The 22,613-nt window shown below is 47.4% G+C and overlaps 1 protein-coding gene across 4 annotated transcripts in view; it reads right to left on the reverse strand.

Annotated features, from left to right (window-relative positions):
* The window catches only part of RREB1 (ras responsive element binding protein 1), a 134,253-nt gene extending 117,778 nt beyond the window's left edge, over window positions 1-16,475 (reverse strand). For 2 of the 4 annotated variants that reach the window (XM_043590881.1, XM_043590880.1), the window contains exon 1: window positions 16,047-16,473. The gene's annotated coding sequence lies outside the window, so the exon portion shown is untranslated. Of the gene's footprint in view, window positions 1-15,365; window positions 15,730-16,046 lie in introns of those variants that run through there. The other 2 variants (XM_043590882.1, XM_043590878.1) reach the window with 2 other exon arrangements.
* Between the last annotated feature and the right edge of the window lie 6,138 nt (window positions 16,476-22,613).

Here is a 22,613-nt window from a genome sequence, read left to right on the forward strand (position 1 = left end):
CCCTTCACTAGTTAACACAGTTGATCCTGAACCCTAGCATCTTGAGGCAAAAATCTTGAATTAATTTTTTTTTTAAAGTTTTTTAGTTATTTGAGAGAGACAGAGAGAGAGACAGCATGAACAGGGAAGGGGCAGAGAGAGAGGGAGAAAGAATCCCAAGCAGGCTCCACACTGTCAGTGCAGAGCCTGATGTGGGGCTCGAACTCACGAATCATGAGCTCAAGACCTGAGCCAAAATCAGGAGTCAGACACTTAACCAACTGAGCCACCCAGGTGCCCCCCAAATCTTGAATGTATTTATATATTACGTGACAGCCTATTATAACATAAAACAACAAGGGGCCTGTTTTTCAAGGCACCGGCCCTACTGAAACCCAAACCAACACTCAATTTCCCCAAATGATTATAGAGCTGACAGGTCTCAGGCTTTTCCAAAATGGCCCACATACCGTTCTTACTTTGAAACAGAGCTCGAGCACTTTCAGTGACGTTGAAAGCGTTCCTGAGAGCCAGGCACGCACCCCACTACCCATCACACGGAGGGCCAGCAGAAGCCCCAACTCCAAGCCCTCACTCTTTCACTTTGGGGGCATCTCTCACCACATGAGAAAGACAACCTCCGATCCACTGGAACCTCTCTAATGGGGTCATGGGGGAAGTTTAGCTTCCAGAAAGATCTGTGCAGGGCTTCATCACTGGGTCTCTCCCTCCTATAGTGCCAGCGGGAGGCCCCAGGGACAGCCACTTCCCTCCAGCTGATCTGTGAGCCAACACCACACCACCTGTGCAAGCCTCTCACTCCAGCAAACACACACCTCCCCTCCTGATCTTCCACTGAACGCATAGTCTGTCTAACTCCTCTTATCAAATGCCAGATAACCTGCCATTTCCAGAAGCCAGCAACCCTGTCACACGCTTGTTCCTGCACACCTTTCCCCTTGATGGTACATACCAATGGGCTCTACACATGGCAGGTGTCAGAGAATATTTATTTGGTGACTGGATCATGGCGTGAGCAGTGGCCACAAGCACAGGGTCTTGACTCGGGCTACACAGCACTGGTTGCCACTCTGGGTCCCCATCTCATCTGAATAATGAGCATAATAACTGACCTACATCATAGGGTCAAAGAGTCGTTGTGAGGAAATGAAGGAGACAATCTGTGTCAAGAATTTAGGACAACGGTGACTAGTACATGCTCCATAAATGTTAGATGTCATTACTGCTGCTCCCAGTACCCACATGGAGTGTGTGTCCACCTGAAAAGCCTAACCACCAAAAAAGGGTGAAAATTAAAGCGGAATAACTTGAGATTTTTGTCATCAGATTGGAGTCATTGATTAAGTCCAGCAAGGGCAGAAGAGAAACTGAAAGACTTAACTTCTAACTTCTGGTTTATCTGATTTAAAACAAACACAAGCAGGCCTTGTCTGGTGATGTTTTTCACCAAAGGTGGTCTCTAACCCAAATGCGGTCTATAGAACGTATTTAAAGGCAGACTTCCCTGTACTATAAATGACCACATCACAGTTTCTGCTGTTTAAGGGTGGTGTCTATGTATTCAGCTTTCTGTAGAGACACAGGCGGCAGCACTCACTATGATGACACCTCCAAGGGCTGGCCAACCACAGAAGCCTTTCCAAAATTTCATGGGCTATATAAAGGTAACGATGAAATAAAGCTGCCGAGCCATTTTGATCACATTCTCCAAGTACGGTAATTTGACCACACTACCTCCCCAAGACAATTACGCTCCCCCCTTTTTCTAGAGTATTCCACAACACGGATGCATGACTGCACACCATCTACTCTCCAATGGACAGATAAAGAGCAAGCGTCTACCCACATGCCATGATTATCACCCACATCAACATCAAGCGCTGCTCAAAAAAAGAAAACAACAATGAAAATGACAGGTGTAACTACCCAGGGTTCTCAGCACTTACTGCCATGACATAACCAAATGCACATGGAACTGACTCATTCTAAGGCAGCACAGGCACTTTCCTAAGGAAAAAGTAATCCGTGCAGCACCTATCCCAATGCCACATTCTTTTTTTTTTTTTTTTTGAGTTTATTTTGAGAGAGAAAATGCCCTCATGAGCAAGGAAGAGGGGGGAGAGCAGAGAGAGAGGGGGAGAGAGAATTCCAAGCAGGCTCTGCACTGTTCACATAGAGCCTGACATGGGGGCTGATCCCACAAACTGAGATCATGACCTGATTTGAAATCAAGACTTGGACACTTAACCAACTAAGCCACCTAGGTGCCCCCAATGCTATGTTCTTAGCAAGACAGCAATGGCTATGGTTTTACAATGAAGGGACATATCATGGACAGCCTTAAGAAGATCACACAGCCTGTCCTTACTGATACTCCCTTGAAATTCTCTGGAGAAAGCTCATTAAAATTCCAAAGCATGTATCTTTTTATTAATTTGTTTCATGAACCTCTTCAGGAGCTTTATATGAAATATATTAAACTTTCATTCACTTAATCTTAACACAGCAGATGGTCTAATATATCCAGAAGGTAGCCACACAGAAGACATTCCAACATCCCAATGTCTAGGGAACCTAGCACCATCGAGCCCTTCAACAAGGGGTATCAGGATGCAAATACACAACTGTTTAGAGAAAAATAAATTACCCAACAGACAGTGTGTGTTCTCATCACTGTCTAGGGTTATGGATGAGTTATCCAACAGGGAACTTATATGTTTGTCACAGATACTGGCTACTGAATATACTACTGACAGCAATTCTGGATATTCATCACAAGGCCATTGCCTAGTAAGTTTTATTGGCAACACACTTCTTGTTAGACCTCCAAATCCACAGCTCACAGTCAGGTTGAAAGACGTGAGTTGTTTGCATAGTACCTTAAGATTTAAATTTTCAAAAAATATGCTTACACCCAGTTTTTAAAGCCTTCTTCTCAGCATCTCCTTACCAGGCTATTTAAATTAGAAAGAAATAGGACGGGGCAAGGTCTTTGTTGATTTTTTTTTTTTTTTTTTTTTTTTTTTTTTTACCCTAACTGGTTCATCTTATCAAATATAGGGCTGGAATAAAGTGTGGTGTCTATTCTAACAGGATTTATGGTTGCAGTGATGCAGAAACACCCACGCTCCTGAGCAAGAAATGGAAAATCATGTTTTCCCCAGTGTGGACAGACAACAGCACTATTTGGAGCCCCCGGGGATGTTCGGGTTACACTGGTCGGGATTGATACCATAAAAGAGAAGCATCTTTGGGACATGCTGGGACTCACCTGAGGCTTTTTGATGAGTCATTTGTATAACGTCAAAGACAAGCATTACCAAATTCAGGAGCACTGCTAATACTTTCTTGTGAGATCACCTGAAGGGGTGGTGTCCAGGCTCACACACAGGGGTACGGCTGTGCAGGCAAGCGAGGCAGACACCGCCCCCATCAGGAAGCAGGAGTTTCCAGTGCAGGAGAAAGTAACTGAGGGGGGCCCTCACCTATGGACCTGAGGGTCACACTACAAGAGGCAGCATGCCTCAGCTGCAGCTTCTAGTTTTCACCAGCTCAGTGGAAAACACGTCACTTTCTATCTCGTTCCACAAAGATCTGTCTGCCTTGAAAAGAAAAAAAAAAAGTTAATTAACGCAGTAAAAACCCCAGGTCTGCTTGGGAGGGGCAAGTGGGCCATGGCCAGAAGCGTTCAAATACAGGCGAGACAATCGCTCAGTGGGGACAAGCTATGTTCCTTGTGGCAGGGATTAAAATCTTTTCCTTTGACACCCACAGATCTAGTGGAAAGCCCAGCACACAGTAGATACACAGCAAGTTTTGTTTACTGAATGAACTCCGTTTTCACGCAGATTACCGAGCAAGCAAAATACTGATGCGGTTCTGAGACACTCAGAGTGTCAGGTGACCACTGAGAAACTATGAAATATGCTGGAAAATCAGGTCAGGAGGGAGTTCTGACACTCCTAAGTCAAAGGCTCGTGCAGTTTTGAGAGTCCTACCTTGGTTCGTACCCAAAGCCTCTTCCCGAGCCCCGTGCTCACAAGCCAAACAGATCAAGCATCACTAAAACAAACAGAAACTTCAACGCTCCGAAGACAGTTGCAGATCTCATCCGAAAATCATTCAGAAGCTCAGGCCCTCTATAAGAAAACTTTCCATTTCCTTTAGACATCAGAAAATTAAAAGGACAGAAGGAAAGGGAGAGAATGAGGAGGGAAGGAGGAAGCTATTCATTTGTTTCCGTTTCTCACTTTTTAAATATAGGGCTACTCTTCAGGCTTTTATCCATGCCAGGGGTGTAAGTCTGAACCGATGAAAACAATACAAGCAGAGAAGATGCTGAAAATATTAAAGAACATAAAAATCATTCTTTAAAGAACAGGGAACATACCTTGTTTATGAACCTTGCTTTATCTAGCACTCTAGTTTCAGAGAAAGGCACCCCCACTCGTCTACCACAAAAGCCAGACGTGGAAGCCATCTCTCCCCTTCCCCCTCCAGGAGTCCTTCCCACTGCTGAGATCTCTATCAAAGCCATCCAGGTTCCCCACCTTTATGGCCGCCATACTCCAAGCCACCACTGGTTTTCAAATAAATTTTTTTTTTTTTTTTTTTTGAGAAAGGGAGAGAGAGAGTGCATGCATGGATGCATGCACAAGCAGGCCTGAATGGGGAAGGGGCAGAGAGAGAGAGAGAGAGATGTGGCGGGATGGCAGGGGTGGGAGGTGGGGTAAGAATCCCGAGCAGGCTCTGCATTGTCAGTGCAGAGCCTGACCCGGGGCTCAATCCCATGAACTGTGAGATCATGACCTGAGCCAAAATCAAGAGTCAGATGTTCAACTGACTGAGCCACCCAGGCACCTCTGGTTTTCAAAATTTTGAAAAACTGGCCTTATGCATCTTGCAAACAGAAGGCAAAATAGCTTCCTTGCAGTCTAGTCTATCCTCCACTCTAGGCAGGAATAATCTTTAAAAATGCAAATCTCATCATGCCATTCTTTGGCCTAACACCGTTTAAGTTCTTAAGAAAAATTCCAAATAACTGTGGGTTACAGTGTGAAGCCCCTACCTACCTTACCGTACTGTCATTCATTGGTTCTGTGTCTTTTCTTCCTACACACACACACACACACACACACACACACACACACACACACACTGTGCTTTTCTCACTTCAGTAGGCAGCCCCCTCCCCAACCACAGGACTTGAGTAAGCTGTTCTCCAACACACTCCTTCCTTCCCTCCACCATCTTTCAGACATTATTAGCTCCATGGGATGCCTTCCTTGACCTGCCTCCCAGTATCTCGCCCACACCCAGAGGCCAAACTTCATATGTCCTTGTCCTACTTCATTCAGTTTGCACCTAGCACAGAAGTACATGACTTGGTGGACGAATGGGTATTTTCCAACCTCTGTGAAGCCAGCAATGGTCTCTTTCTCATACCACACTCTTGGTGTTTATTACAGCCTTCACATGGTATATATTCAAATACTAAATAAATAAAAAATCAATAAATAAAGATCTGTTAATGTTACAAAAAATTTAACACTCTGAGGTTGGCAAATCTGGGGGTAGAAAACTGTTTTCTAAAAGGAGATTAGGGGTGCCTGGCTGGCTCAATCCACTGAGCATCCGGTTCTTGATTTCAGCCCAGGTCATGATCTCACAGTTTATGAGTTCGAGCCCAGCATCGGGGATCTGCACTGACAGTGTGGAGCCTGCTTGAGATATTCATTCATTCTCTCTCTCTCTGCCCTTCCCCCGCTCATGCTCTCTCTCAAAATAAATAAATAAACTTAAAAAAAACATTTTAAAGGAGATCAGGTCTGATACTGACTCCCAACTTGATAGAATTTTAGGAAAAAGGGCTTGCCCTGAACAACAAATAGTTCTCAGAAACCTTATTTTCATGATTTAAATAGAAATTAAGTTTAGAGATGTACAAGTGAAGTCTCTTTTAAATTATACTTAGTTTAAAATTTTAACTTAACAGTTTGATCCAATATAGGATTAACTAACCAAGTCATGAGAAATCTGTTTGAGATGTTCACTAGTTTTATGTAATTATCCCTCAAAACAGCAATTAAAAGCAGAAATGACTTTTAAAAAATCTGTTTTCCATAGCAGAGAAGAAAATAGATAAGCCTCCTCAGAAATAAAAGAGTTAGAATATTATATCTGAGTGTACCTGCCAGATCTGAGCCTAAAATGACTTTTAAAAAATCTGTTTTCCACAGCAGAGAAGAAAATACATAAGCCTCCTCAGAAATAAAAGAGTTAGAATATTATATCTGAGTGTACCTGCCAGATCTGAGCCTAAACTCTAGTTATCAGATAAGCACAATAGAAATACTTAAAGGTAAGGAATATAATTTCAATCAGCTAGGGTTTCATCTTATATGAAGGATACCAAGCCCCTCCACTACGCAGTTTAAAAAAATTATTTTAGGTACAAAAGGCTCCATCAGTAAAACACCTGTCTCTCACCCAATCTATCTGGTATCTCCCTATCTTTGAAGCTATAATGCACCTCTTTTAAAAGAAACTTAAACAATTTTGAGATGATTTTGTCTATTCAGAAGTGGGTTTTTTAAAATAATAAAGTCTCAGCATAAAGGAAACTCCCCTAAAACAGTGAAATGACTCTTTCCATCAATATGATCTATACTCAACTTCTATCAAGTATGTTCCACACACATGCACCCACAAATAAAGTGCAGGTTTCTGATCTGGTGTTTTGTTTTCAATCCAAGGAGTAGCGGAAAAAAGAAAAGTTAAATTATACACAGACCAACACTCCTATTAACTCATCCACTAATGAAACAAAAATCTAACTAAGCAGAGAAAATGGGCCTACACGTTGGAGCTCTGAAATGATTTTGGTCTTTGATCTGTGTGCCCATCTCTCCTATTTAATATAAACTTCAAACTAAGAGCCATGAAAAGTGGTTATAATTAGTAAGGGCCCTAGTGAGACAGCTTTTAGTGCAATCAGGCATTAACAAAGATTTTTTTTTCTCTTTAATTTCCAGCAAATTAAGCTCAGCGAAGTTTTATTTTAAAATTTCCGTAATTCAAAATTCTTCTGCACCACTGTTCCCTTAACACCAAATCTCTGCATGATGGGTGTGCTAAAGACTCGTTTACTTCTGTTTCCTACTCACAGTCTGTACTGATATTTAGGACTTAGCTTCCAAATTTTATGTGCTCTTCTCCAACAATACCCTGCACTTCTACAAAAATTCTTGCTTTTGGTATGAGAAAATGGATCCAATCAACATACCATATCAACTAAGCACCACTATGCAATCCTTGAGCTAGGTACAGAAGGTGGAAAAAAGAAGAGTTAAAGTCCCCCCCTATTCTGGAGGTGGGGAAATACAGGTCAACAGGTACTTTATGATGGCCTGGACATCCTCTGGATGGAGGACCTGATTCTCCCTGCAAGAAGTGGTCTGAAGGAAGATCTAAGAAACGCTGTTTGCTAGAAGTGGATGGGGATGAGCCCGAATGAACAACCCACGCACACGCAGAAACAGTCGTGGTGCAGAAAAGTGGCAGGAGCCGAAACTAGAAAGAGAGTCTGGAAGCTGATGATGAAGGTCCTCGGGTGCCAAGCTGAGGAGTTTGCATTTCTTCCTGTAGACAACAGGGAGCCAAGAGATGTTTTTCAGCAGGCAAACACCATGTGCAGCTTGAGTTTCTGAGCAGAGTGAGGAGGATGAGCTGGAGCAGGGAATACAGGCGGCGGGAAGCTAATTGAGGAGGTGTTTGCGACATGATGAGGATCTGAGGTCAGAGTCCCAGGACAGAAGTTTTGGGGAGGGTGTGGTCACTGAATTTAGGGGTCAAGACAGACACAAGGTGGGCAAAGCACTTCCTGGCCAGAAGACTGGGTGGATGATGCACCTCAGACCACCTTCTAGAAGTATGGGAGAGGACTTTTATTTTTACAAGTCACCTCTGGGGCACCTGCAGGTAAGCCAGGTGACAAAAGGTCCTGGCTGGGGAAAAGCTGTAAATGGAGACTGAGGGAGTTGCCGCTTTATAGGTTAGACAGGGCAGAAAAGCACCAGAATCCACGGTTCCTATTACCCAGGAACAGGACAGCCACGGGGGTTTCAGAGCAGGTCACAGAGCAAGAGCAGCACAAACAGATGTGAACAGATGCTTACTGTCTACCCACAGGTTTAGGATGTAAAAAAAAAAAAAAAAAAAAAAGCTACCTTTCAGAGTCCTACATTTCTCTAAGGTCAATGGGAGCCCAGGCAATCTTAGGGGCAACTGGTACTTCCAGCAGACAGCCCTTCCCTTTCTAGAATTCAGTCTCTCTGTCTTCCTGCCTTTTTCTCAGCTCCTCACCTCCTGCCTGTGTGACAAAGGCCTGGGGGGGTGGGGGGTGGGGAGTGGAACAGGACAAGGGTCAGGCAAGTGGCACCCGTGGCCACAAGCTCACTCCTGTCACTATCCTAGACCTTTCTGGTCTGAGGAAATCCGGTTTAAAGTTCGTATACCACATTTTGGTTCTTGAGATCAACCACCTTTTCATGTGTGAGATCCAGGAGTCCCAAGAACATGAAAAGAACCCCCGTGCCTTCCCCCTCACTCCCTCCTGGTCTCTTTCAGCTATGGGAGCAGCCTGCCATCCATGCCCCTCGAGAGGAAACGTATGGACAGAAGGCCAGGTTCCAAAATGCTGCCCCAGAGAGAGGGTGGGTAGTTATGTAAGAATTTTTGCAAAAACCTGAGGAAACAAAACCAGGGAGAGTTATCTTGCACTTAAGAGTGCAAAAACATGGACCGTCAAGCACGTAAAGGCTAGTTCAAACACTGCGGGGGGAGGAAGACATTCAGGGTAACTTAAAACATGAGGGAAAACTGGCAGATGACAGCACCAGAGCAAGTTTCCCAATAACTGAAGAAGTGACTCGGAACAGCTTCCCAGTGCCAACGAATCTGGTTTGTTTTAGAAGCAGATGAGCTCTAGAACTTTTTATTTACTGTGGGGTTTTTAAGTATATTTAACGCCACTTAATGTCTTCCCCAGCCCCGAATTTTCTGTGAAACCTGGAATATGCCAGCCATGGTACCTCACAGGCATGTAATGGGAGCTTACTTGCTTTATGAAATTTCAGATCTCCGGATACATCACGTGTGTTACGCGGACTACACCCGGGCCACTTGCTCACACAACACAGGCCACGACTACTGTACCTTTAAAGCAGGATTCTCAACCTCCACCTACTGACATCCTGGACTGAATAAGTCTTTTTTTTTTTTTTTTTTTAATTTTTTTTTTTTCAACGTTTATTTATTTTTGGGACAGAGAGAGACAGAGCATGAACGGGGGAGGGGCAGAGAGAGAGGGAGACACAGAATCGGAAGCAGGCTCCAGGCTCTGAGCCGTCAGCCCAGAGCCTGATGCGGGGCTCGAACTCATGGACCGCGAGATCGTGACCTGGCTGAAGTCGGACGCTTAACCGACTGCGCCACCCAGGCGCCCCAAGACTGGATAAGTCTTTGTTGTGAGGCCATCAGCTTGCACTGTGGGATGGATAGCAGCATCCCGGCCTCTCTACCCACTGAGGGCGAGTAGCACCCCTCCCCCCACCCCCACCCCACCCCCCAGCAAGGCAATCAAAAAACGTCTCCAGACATTGCCAAATGCCCCTGGGGGCAAACCGCCAACTCTGAGATCCATTGCTTTCAAGGGTGAGTCCAAAGCTTTCCACGCCATGCCTTGTCCTTAAAATCCATCCCTAAGTGAACTTCATTAAGAAAAATTTACTAGTTCTGTTTGTCTCTCGGCACCCAAAGCAGAAAGAAAAGTGCTGCGTTTCCCCAGTTTGAACATAAACTCCCAGGCAAATTTTGCCTCAAGGGTTGGAGCTGTGCACAATTCTGGAAAGGAAATCCAGAGTGGATACCCACAAAGCTTCCTGAGCTCAAAATATACCACTTTCTTCCATATATAGATTTTGAGTTTCTGGAACATTTATTATTCTTACAACAATTCCAGGAGGTAGAAAACCTACTAAAAAAAACAAAAAAACAAAAAACGTGTACAATCACATTCATCAACAGAGATGTGCCAAAGGCTAAAAAGCTTCTTTTTAATTGCCTTACATTTTCAAATCCAACACAGAATTATTGTGAAAAGGATCTGGTCTCGTTTACAACATGCGCGTGTGCACACACACACAAATAGGCACGTATTCTTTGGAAGCTAAACTGACTTTAAAAAGCAGGTGTTCTGTGCAGCTAGACCCGGGTTAGGCTTATTACCAGCCACAGAGTGGAAACTGGCACAGCTGTAAAATGGGTTAATATACCCACCTAACCCTCACCGTGTTTGTTGCTCTGAGGATAAAATCTGAATCTCTGTTAAACGGCCTTCACAAAAGCAGGGTGAAGACTTTGTCAAAGGTATACATCCTCACAAAAACTGAAAATTTAGAAGCCATGAAACCACTAAAAGTCTCAAACATTCTTCTGACCATCCTACCCCACAGCCTCTGAAAAAGGGGGTTAAAAAGAGAGGAGATCCTAAGCAAGCCAGGGAAAAACAAATAGAGCCATTTAAAAGCTTTATCTAATTACCCCCACTGAGACTTTTTCACTGTAGTCTGGCTGGCTGACAAAGAAATGGGGGGGTGGGGGGCGGTGTTCACCAGGCTTTCTCTCCCTTATCAGGACCACCCGCCCTCAGGGAGTCTGAAAGGCTTCAGGTGAATCCAGCAAGGGCAGTCAGTACCCAGTGTCCCCAGCCTTGGGGACTTCACAGAAGCTTTCAAATTCTCTTAGCATTACTTGTTTGAATCGCACTGAACAAACATCTCCACCCTCTCCCACTTCTTTTGTCTCAAGCACCTAGTCACAGGCCACCACCTTCATTGATGGGCAGATTGGTTCACCTGTAACCTAAAGTACCATCAGAAACAAGATGCACCAGTAGCTGGAAGGAACAGCTTCCTTCGCCCTCCTCCCAGGCTTCCCTGCCTCTCCACCAACCAACATGGAGCTCCATCTCTGGCTCCAATCCACACAGGCTTCCCTTCATACCAACAGTGAACACCCAGAAGGTGATAAGAGAACCTTGAGCCCAGCACCGTTGATGACACTGTCCCACAGGGCAGCTACCATAAAAAGTCTGCCTCCCTTACTCCTCTCCACTCCTGTCCCCCAACCCCCAAACCCTTCTTGATCTTCTACCTCAGTCGTGGTGAAAACAGAGCAGATGGTTTTCCTCTCTATCCTGCCTTCCACGGGAGTGGGGAAATTAAAAATAAGTGATGCATTTCAGAAAGCACATCGTATGCCTCCCTCTGTGTTTCATATGGTACACCTTTTACCTCTGATTTATGGGGAGGCCCCCCGGGGCATGGAACTCACAATCTGACCCCAGCGTTCTGAAGAGGGCCACAGCTATTTCTTCTCAAAAATCACTTTCTAAGTCTGAGAAAGAGAACTCATTTACCCTGCCCCCCCATAAAGAACCCATCCAATTTCTTAATTATATTTGGATATAAAAAAATGTTACTCAACTTTGCCTGTTCAGTAGGTCAGATGTACACAAACAACTCTGAGGCAGGGAAACTTTTGAATTATAGCAGGCTTGCCTTTCAACCAAGAGATGATGGTTACCAACCTTGGCTTCTGTTAGATTTCAACTATTTTATCTCACTGTACAACTTCAAGATCCTTAAACATACTTAAGGCAGAAAACCTTACGTAAATCATACTGCTTTCCATTTTCTTACATTTGGTCACCCTTCCAAAGATACGCTAAACCTAATACGATTATTTTCTAAAAGGTATGATAAACTGGGCTGAAAAAACTGAGATGGGGAGGGGGAATCCTATCAAAACCTAATCTAATCTCAGGAAAGGGGGAAGAAAACTATTGTCCTGTTATCAGGAGGGACTATATTGCATACTTTCTATTGATACTATATTGCATTTCTATCTTTTGAATGCAAATCTGGTTAATAAAGATGACAGTAAGACATCACTTTCTGGATTAGCTAGATTTTCCAAAACAAACTAACCTGTTATGAATAAATGCAGTAAGGTGGTACACACATATATCCTCAATCCTCAGGAAGGCAAGGTTTAACCTGAACACACGGGTATCAGACAAGAAGTCCGCCCAGACAAGCTGCCATCTGACACCAGAGTTGGTCAGAGAGCATGAACTTCAATTAAAAGACACTTATAAAAGAAAGAGAGATTATTTAAATATGATAACAGAAACAAAACAAACTTAACAGCCTACCTTGCTAGGTCAGAGGACAAGGATGATTCAAAAATTAATTAAATCTAGTAAATAATGTAAAACAGGGAAGGACTCCCTTTCAAAAATGCTTTGGTTAATTTTAGCATCCTTCTGTTTAGCTGCTTAGCAACCCTTATCCTATGACCTTTTAAGCACCACCTACTTTTCAGAAGGATAATGAATAGAAACATCAAAAGGATTCACTTCTGACTGTTTCTAGCGAGCACATTTAACCAATTTTTGTAGGAGTTAAATTTATATTAGTTATATCATACAAAACCCTAAAAGGATAGAATTTTTTTTTAACTTCGTTCACCAGGAATCTTCCTCTGCTGAAGGTAATAAATGATATTAACAACTGAGCTTAAAGACGGCAAAGATTTCCAAACTGACCTGAGAAAGTGGATCAACACAGCAGTTAAAAATTGAAGAGTAAAAAATGCGAGCCACATAATGGCAACTAGCTATTGCCTGACAATACAGCAGAAAACCAATAAACAACTTGATCAGATGCACACTGACAAGGTAGATTTATTTTCCTTCTTCAACATTCTATACCTGTGCTGGATGCAAATAAGATCTCAGGAGTCGGCCTGGAGATATCTAAAATAAAAGACCCTTCAATCAAAAGGTCACTTGTTGGATGATGTAAATAGTTAGGAATGGATGCACCACCTGTGCCAGCTGAGTCAGACCCATCTTCCCCATCACATAACAAACACTTGTCTGCCATCAGGGCTTAGGCTCTGAATTTCTGATGAGAAATTAAGGAGTATCTAGAAAAACGTAGAGACTGATATGCCATGTAACAGTAAGCATCAGCAGCAGTTTTTTAAGAGTTATCACATAACCAGCAAACCCTTTAAAAACAAAACATACAAAAATGCAACCTGTTTAGCAGTATTTTTAAGAATGATAAAACAGTGCAAGTTCATTAACAGCCTAAAATGGAGCACAAGCTAAACAAATAACTAAATCAAAGGGCTCTCCCTTTCTTTTGTAAAAGTGGGGGTGGGTGGGAGGGAAGGTGTTTTTTCACACATTTAAAACTTGATAAAAGACATTCAAATGTTTAATTCATCAGTGTAACCAAAGCTCAAAACACATCAAAGCAGGATCCATCAGCAGGTACCCAGAGAGCTCCTTCCAAAATGCAAAGGTAAAACACAAACAAACAACAACAACAACAAACCAGACATTAGTGGCTCACCGGTGCATAAATTATTTGAACACTAATTTCGGACCCATTTCTTCATAAGTTCTGTGTAACAACTGGAGGAAGCACAGAACTAAATGTTTAAGAAAAGAAAAAAAAGTTTAAGTCAGGGCTCCAGCCTCCAACTTAGACTTCCGGGTTGCACTATATCTTAGAACCATACCTGCCTACTCGAAAAAGCACCAGGTCTAGAGGATGCTTCTAAGGGCTATGGGTGGAGGGGGGAAATAAACAACCAAAACCCAAGAAAAAGCATTCTTTGCTTTGCAGTTCCCTTTTCTCCACCTTCCACTTCAACTAAACTTATTTCAGAACACACTCATGCGCATGCACAGACCACTTGGTGTCTAAAAGAAAAAAAAGCTCTCAAAAATATGGGATGCACATTAGCAACTCAGCCTTTTGCAGAAATCATCTCATGTCTCCTCTTAGAGACCGAAATACCTCGCTATTTCCAGCATCCCTATCCAACAGACAAACTTTATTTCCATTGGCGTTTACAAGGCTAAGCTTAAATCTAAACTCTGAAACAAGCATGAGGGTTACTTTTTCTACTGATGAAAACCCTCAGACAGGTTTTTCAGCACACCAAAAAAAGTTATACTTTTTATTCACCCTTCTATCTCTCTCCACCACCACCACCATCCCCCCAAAAAGAAGAAAAAAACTCCAAAGTGCCCCGAATGTGTGCTGCTGCTGGCTCTGAAGCCGTGTAGAATTTCGTAATGGAATGTGAACTGCTCGTCCGGATCTGGGCTCACGTTCTATCTTCTAACCAGTAAGGAGCGAGGGAGGGCAAATCTGCTGAGCAAGGAGAAATACTTTCCTCCTCTTTTATAACCCATCACGGATGCATCGCGGACGCTGGACGCGAGCTGCACGCGGCGCCTGTCAACCCGCCCACCCGCTGGCCGGTCCCCGCGACCCCGGGGTCCTCGTGCCCCCTGCGCCCCTCCCCTGCCCGGGGCCGCCCCCGCCCTCTCCCCACCCCCCCCCCCCGCCTTGCCCGCCCGAAAAGGAAAGTGGCCCAGCCGAGAAGTGGGCTCGGCCGCTGCGTCCCGCACTCACGAGTCTGCTCCGGCCCCGTGAGCTGCCGGGGAGCGAGTCACCACATCCTCGACGCGACCCTCGGCCCCTTCCAGAAAACACGCCGCTTCCCAGGGAGGGGGCCGGCGACGGGAAGGACCTCCCCTGCTCCTTAGCAACCATTAAGGTCGCAGTTTCCTAAGAGACCGCGAGTGGGGAGGGGGCGCGGGGGGCCGGGCTCGAGGCCGGGTGGGGGGGGGCTGCACTGGGTCCCCTGCCCCTCGACGCCGGCCCTCCTCCCCCACCCCCGCCCCGGCTCGGCGCTGCGGGCCGGGATGGGAGGAGGACGGGAAGCCCCAGAACTCGGGAAAAATTGGTCCAGCGGGCGGCGGACAAAAGTTTCCGAGCGCGCTCCACAGCTGGGCGGCGAAGCGGGCCCGGCGGCCGGCCCCGCCTCGGATGCTCCCGGCCTCCTTCCTGTGCTCGTGACGGCGCCGGGTGCCGAGGTTCTCCCCCCCCCCCCCCACCGCGATGCAGGCTCCGCTCCACACCGATGGCTCCCACGAAAACACGTACACCGCCAACGGAAGGGGCCAGGGAACAATACGCGCGGACACGGCTCCAGCCCCCTCCTCCCCCCGGTCACCCGGGGACGGTGGTCGGCGTGACCCCCAGCCAGGAGCGGGGGACGGGGGAGGGCGCAGGGTTGCCCGCGGCCCCCTCCCGGCCGGCGCCGTCCGCCAGGGAGGATCAAAGTCCGCGGAGCTGGGCGCGGCGGATGCTCCCACCGCGCAGCCCCGAGCGGGCACCCCCGAGCGAGCACCCCAGGCGGGCACCCCCGGATACCTTGCGGCGGCGGGCGGGCGCCGTCATCTCCGCGCTTCTCGGCCCGAGAGGGACTCGAAAGTATGTAGGAGAAAAGTTTCCCCTCCCACATGGGGGGGAGGATGTCGGGGGAGAGAGGGCGGAAGATGGAGAGCAGCGCTGGGAAGATGTTTCTGGCCGGCGGTGCGCGCACCATCCGAGTCCCCGCGGTGCTGGTTAAAAATAAATTCCGCGGCGGGCGCGGCGGCGCGGGTCGGGCCGGATTCCTGCGCTCGGACGGCTAATATGGATGCGCATCAGGTCCTGGCGGCGGGGCGCTGCGGCGGCCGCGGCGGCTCGCGCTGGGAGCTGGTTGGCAGAGCCGGCAGCTCGGGAAGGGGAAAAGGAGCGGAGGAAGGGGAGGAGGAGGAGGAGGAGGGGGAAGAGGGGAGGAGGAGGAGGAGGAGCGGGCCGGCGCGCAGCCCGAGGGGAGAGGGCTGCCCAGCTCATCCCGGCCGGCCCCAACGCCCCGAGCGCACGTAGCGCGGCGTGGGGCGCTCGGGTCCTCGGCTCCGGGGAACGCCGAGTTGAAAAAGTACAACGCGCTCTGCACACTTCACCCTCCCCATCCCCAAAAGTTCTTTAAAAGGTCGCTCCCGCTCAGCCCTAGACATCTCGCTGCCACCCGAGTACCGGGAGCCTGAACCCCGGGCGCGTACTTACGGCCGGGCAGGGCGCTTGGCTCCCAGGCATGATGCAGTGGGGACCGGTGGGCTTCGGGGAGAGAACGAGGAGAGATGCAAACTTGTTCCGGAAAAGGAATCAAAATGGCGTTTCTGGATGTGCAAAGTTCATCAACTCCGCAGTCACTTCCCCTCCTCCTCTTCTCCCACAGGGAGGGAGGTGGGCGAGGAGCTGGCGACCCCGGCGCCCCAGCCGTCGTCCCGGCCCCCGCCTCGGCCCCCCGCCCCGCTTCTTCGCCCGCACGCTCGGAGACTCGCTCTCCCCCTCTCACCCTGATAAGTAGACACATCACGTGTTGCTCCTGCGAGTCTCCTGGGGACGTGTTACTGAGCGGCGGCGGCGGCTCCAGCTGGGGGGTGGGGGGGATCCGCGGTACCCGCGGGTCCCCACCGCCGCCCCCACCCCGATTTTAGCGGGGTGACCGCAGTTTCCATCCCGGGATGGATGGAGGTGGAGTCCCCCACCCCACCCCCACCGCAGCCCCAGGTTTGCCCCACGCCCTCCGCCGGCGCCCCGGGCCAGGGGAGGGCCGGGCCGCCCCAGGGGAAGGGTCTGGGCCGTCGCAGCTGAGCGCGATCCCGATCGGCCCTGCGCTCGCCGGACGGCCACCTTCGAGGACCACCGCGCCCCCTCCCCGGCAGCCCCTCACTTGCTGGCACCTCCCCGCCCCCGGCTTTCCATCACTTCACTCCATGGTTTGTTTCACTATTTTAACGGAGGAGACGGATAGGCAGCGATGCTCGGGAGGCGCGAGAGGGGCGCCCCGGGGGCCGACAGGGGGTAGCATGGGGGTCTGGTTCCCCCGCCCGGCGCCGCCCCGCTCGGTCACGGAGGCAAACGGCAGGGTGAGCCCCACCCGCGCCGTTCCCTCTGCACGCGGTCCTCGCTCTGCATCCAGGTGGGGCGAGTAGATGATGGGGCAAGAGATTAAGGAACCAACGATTCACCCCGCCCCCAACTTCGGGCTGTTTCCCCGAGCCCGGTCCTTCTAGCGCTGGGGCTGCCGCCCGGGAGCGTATTCTCCGTCCAACAAATTCAACTCTGACCGGCTTTTGTCACCTTCCCTTCCCCACACTCCACAACTGAGGCTTAAGCGGGGGTTACCTCGCCCCCAAGGGGCTGAGGATGGCACAGGCTCCTACCGCCGCTGTGTCCCCACCCCGCGACGGCACGGGCTGATGCTGTGTCATCCACGTCGCCCTCCGAGGCACCAGGGAAGCCACACGCAATATCTCTTTCTTTCAGAGGGCTCCTGTTTCAACTCTGAAAAGTAGGGGCCCTCTTCGGAGCTGCTTGCTCTCCATCCCCAAGGCGGCGGCTGCCACCACGCTTCAGCGTGGCTGTGGCGGCCCAAGTTATCACCGAGCCCCAGAGAAACCAGGCCTGGGCTGTTCTTCCTCCAACAAGCAGCTGACATGTTTCCCACTGTTAATACTTTTCCAACCGGGGTTCTGAGAGGAGCCTTCTCTCGCCCTTAGGAAACCTCTTTAGACAGGGGTGATTGTGGTTTTGGAAAATAAATGCCCCCCTGCCCCCAGTTTCTGAGAACAAACGTGCCTCCTAAATAGTTGTAGAGAATACTACTGTAGAATTAGGCGTTTGAGACCAGTTAGGCAAGATGATGTTATAGGTACACAAAGCTGCCTACTCTGTACTTACTATGACCTTTGACCCTGGCTCTACCACACCAGCTCCTCTGAGGACACTTGCATGCCATACAAAGTTGTAAGCCCCATCATGGGCCTTTAATTTGTGGCCTTCAATGGAATTCAGGTTTTCGGGGCTGCAGATGGAAAGAAGTGTCTATCTAGGGATGGATTAAGGATTCTGGCCAAGATAGAACTCTACAGAACCAAGCAAAAGCAGTTGGACCATTAGCCTGGAGATAAGTAGGCTGAACCACTGCCCAAGAGGGAACTGATTCAGCTGCTTGCTTCTCTGACGTCCAGAATCACCAACATTAAGTTTTCAGAACCTGTTAGGTTTCCCAGGGTCTGCTGTTTACTGAGGAAAACTCTACTCAGAGAAACTTCAGCACTTGCATTTTCCTATGCACCACCCCCCACCCCCTGACTCCACATCCCCAAGTGTGTTTATCAAGTGCTTTTGTGAAGACAGGCATGCCTGAGGAGGAAGTGAGCAGGTCTCTAAGCAGGAGTAACAGTTCACATGGTCACCATAGAATTGTGTCTGGAGCTTCCGAGTTGTAGTGTGTTCCACTAAGAAGGCAAAGGAAGGGCCAGGTAGGGAATGCTAGTTTATTTACTTGCCTTGCCTCAAGATTCCAGTCTCCCCAGTAAGTGGTAGGTATTGCATAGGAACATCAAAATTGGAATTTTGCTTGTAATTGAGCTCATTCTGTAAAATACACTCAAACCTGCCAAGCTACATGAATTTTTATGACAAATCACTACCTTTATAATGTCATCTAGATAATTCTGGCAACTAAAAAGAAAACAGTTTAGAAATAACTTAAAGAAATTAAATTTTAGGGGCGCCTGGCTGGCTTTTCAGTAGGGAATGAAACTCTTTTTTTGTTAATTTTTTTTTTTTACATTTATTTATTTTTGAGAGACAGAGAGAGGCAGAGCACAAGTGGGAGAGGGGCAGAGAGAGGAAACACAGAATCCAAAGCAGACACCAGGCTCTGAGCTGTCAACAAAGAGCCCGACTCAGCTCGGACTCTGAGCCGGAGGCTTAACCGACTGAGCCAACCAGACGCCCCAGGGCATGCGACTCTTGATTCAAGCCCCACGTTGGGCCTGGAGCCTACTTAAAAAAATAAATAAATAAATAAAAATTGAATTCTAATGATACTGGGTTCTGTGTTCATCTTTTCTAGCTAATTAATAAATTTGGAGTCAAATGACTTGTTCAAAATTCTGTTTGTTCATATTCATATAAATCTCATTTATCCAACAAATATTTATTGAACATCTAATAGGAAAAAAGAGTCATGCTATCAAAACCACAATGAGAAAGATGCCTCTCCACACCCACTTAGGATGGCTAAACTCAAAAAGATAAATACTAACAAGTGTTGACAAGGATGTGGAGAAATTGAAACTCTCCTACATTGCTGGTGAGAATGTAAAATGGTGCAGCCACTTTAAAAACAGCTTGGCAGTTCGTCAAAATCCTAAACATAGCGTTACCATATGACCCAGCCATTCCACTTCTAGGTACATACACAACAAATGAAAACATATCCACATAAGAACTGGTACACAAATGTTCACAGGTGCATTATTCATAATAACTAAAAAAGTGGAAACAACCCAAATAACCACCAATTGATGAATAAATAAAATGTGATATATCCATACATGGAATATTAGAAGGAATGAAATAGTGATACATGCTACAATGTGATCAACACTGAAAACATACTAAATAAGCCAGACCCAAAAAGGCAAATATTGTATGATTCTGTTTATATGAAATATTCAGAATAGGCCAATATATAGAAACAGAAAGTAGACTAATGGTTGTGGAGGGTTGAGAGTTTGGGGGATTTGGGGATTGACTACTACCGTGCATGGGGTTTCTTTCCGGGGTGATGAAAATGTTCTAAAATTGATAGTGGTGATGGTTGCACAACTGAATATACTAAAAAGCCACTGAATTGTACACTTCATTTTTGCTAAGTTTATTTTATTTATTTTTTTATGTTTTTATTTTATTTCTGAGAGAGAGAGAGAGAGAGAGAGAGAGCGCAAGTGGGGAAGGGGCAGAGAGAAAGGGAGACCCAGAATCTGAAGCAGGCTCCAGGCTCTGAGTTGTGGGCACAGAGCCTGATGCGGGGCTTGAACTTACAAACCGTAGGATCATGACCTGAGCTGAAGTCGGATGCTTTAACCTACTGAGCCACCCAGACACCCCAAGTTTAAAGAGAAAGAAAGTACAGAAGGGGCAGAGAGAGGGAAAGAGAGAATCCCATGCAGGCTCCACACTGTCAGTTCAGAGCCTGATGCAGGGCTCAAATTCACCCACTGCGAGATCACAACCTGAGCCAAAGTCGGACCCTTACCCAACTGAGCCACCCAGGTGCCCCTGAATTGTACATTTTAAGTGGATGATTTGTACAGTAAGTTATATCTCGATCAAGCTGATAGATATGCTTACACATCAAGAACTTGTGCTAGATTCTCTAGCAGAGAAGTGATGCAAAAATGGATAATTCATATCCATTGCCTTAAAAGAATTTATAGTCTAATCTCTGCATCCATATGAAGTAAGCATGAAATGCAAACCAAAATATTAAAAACCATTAAGTTGGTGCGAAATTCAGGGGCTCAGAGAAAAGAGATCTCTTCTAGTAAGAGCAATCAGGGAGGGGCAGCCGGGTGGCTCGGTGGGTTAGGTGCAACTCTTGATTTCGGCTTGGGTCATGATCTCATGGTCATGGATTCAAGCCCTACAACAGGCTCTCTGCTAGGCCTAGAGCCTGCTTAAGATTCTCTCTCTCTCCCTCTTTTTCTGCCCCTTCCCTACTCACATTCTCACACACTGTCTCTCTCAAATAAGTGAATAAATAAACAAACAAACAAAAAACAATCAGGGAAAGCTTCATGGAAGAGAAAGCCAATGGAGTTGAGCCATGGAGAACAGCTAGAAATTTTGCAGATGGAGATTGGGATTAGAATCAGCAGATGCAAAGGCATGATTGTAGCAAGTCATGGGTCCTGTTCACAGTTCCGGATGGCATCTAGTATGGCTGGATTATGACATATACAGGGATATGCAGGTGACATGACCAAAAAGGTAAACAAGCTGAGGCTCTACCACAAGGAATTTTGAATACTATCCATGGAAAACCTCAGGTATGAGGGCCTGAACTAGGGTAGGGGTAGAGAAGGAATGGAGAACAGAAGATCAAGAACCACTTCAGAGGAAAGCCAGAAAAGCAACTGGTGGACCAGGGATGGGGGTGTAAAGGAAGCGAGGGCCCTGATGATGCCTGGGTCTTAGGTGACTGAAGGAAGGACTGACAAAAAGAGAAAGTCAGGGGTAGAAGCCCATTCGAGATGGAAAGTGACAGAGCAGGGGATACTGAGCTTGAGGTGGGGATAAATGGGAACCATAATTTTCTGTGCTATGCAAAGGAAGAGAATCAAGAAGGAGGAGGAGGTGAACATTGGAGAAGGCTGCATGGATGAGGTGACATTCACGGAAGCTCACGAGATATGTAAGGTGTCCCCTAGGCAGAGAGGAGGGGGCAGGGCACTCCAGACACAGGGAGCAGCAAGTAGTAAGCACAAGGGCACAGAGGCGGAAAACAAGGTCAGTTTCCAGAACTGCAAATACCTCACTCTGTGGCTGGGGCAGAGGGAGGAGGGGAGGTGGCAAGAGATGGAGCTGGAGAAATAGCCAGTGGGCCGGACCGCTAAGAGCTCTGGGCACCTTGCAGCTGACTTGGACTTTATCCAATGGTGAGGCCCTGAAAGGCTTAAGGAGGAAGGCAGACAGAGCCTCCCTCCGAGGACTGTGGAGAAGGGTCTGGAAGACTTGAGACAGGAAGGCTAGTTAGGGATTAACAGAAGAGTCTGCCTAAGAAATACTGAGGACCCAGGGAGCCCTGGCTGTAGAGGAAGGGAAGAATGGACTAATTGGAAATACAGTTAGCATGTAGATTCCCCAGAACTTGACCAATTTGATATGAGAGAAGGGAAAAGAATCCCTCTGGAGCTGTGACCAAAAGGTGTGGAACCGAAAGATAGGAAATCACGGCAGCCATGGTGGAGTGATGACAGCAAAAACAGTGGGACAGGTGGCTAGACCAGGTAGAAGATGTTACAGAAATGAAACTCACTGGGCTTGGGCCCAACTGGTTGTGGCATGAGAAGAAGGGAGAATTAAAGAAGACTTCTTCCCTGAGCTCAAGTTTGGTACCTGGGTGGGTCCTGGGTCCACTGACCAGCGACGTGACTGGTGGCGAGAGGGGGTGGTCTGTGGAAGATGAGAGGAAGCTGGAACCAGGGAGCAGGCCCGAAGACACATCTTAGGGACAGAGCGAATAGGCAGCAAAAGCTAGAGGCTGAAGCCAAGGGAGAATGCCCGCAGTTAGGTGGGTGATGAGGGAGTGACAAGTGGGCTCTCTCCCTCTCTCTTTCTTCCTCGAAAGAAGCAAAAGAGCCAAGGAAGTAAGGGCTGTCAAGGGAAAAGATGGTCAACAGTGTTAAAATACAGAGAAATCAAGGCAAAGGGCCCAAAAAGGAATGAAGTCGGTAAGTCGATTTGAGAGTGCAAGGCAGGGCCAGCACACAGGGGGTTCCAGAACCACTGGAAGAGGAGGGGAAAGCCATGCTCTGTTGAGAAGTTAGGTGATGAAGGGAAGGGAGAGAAAGGATCAGAGCAGCTAGTATTTACCGAACCCCTACTATGTGCCAGGCACTGTTCTGAGGGCCTCATGTGTATTATCTTGCTTACCCTCTCCACCCTTCAATCTGGGAGGTGCCCTTATCATCCCTGTTCTGTAACTGACAAAACCGAAGCAGAGTCCCAGTGTCACACGGCTGAGATGCACACCACACTATCTGACCCCGG

This window comes from Prionailurus bengalensis, chromosome B2 (genome assembly GCF_016509475.1).
Source record: "Prionailurus bengalensis isolate Pbe53 chromosome B2, Fcat_Pben_1.1_paternal_pri, whole genome shotgun sequence".
Classification (NCBI taxonomy): Eukaryota; Metazoa; Chordata; class Mammalia; order Carnivora; family Felidae; genus Prionailurus; species Prionailurus bengalensis.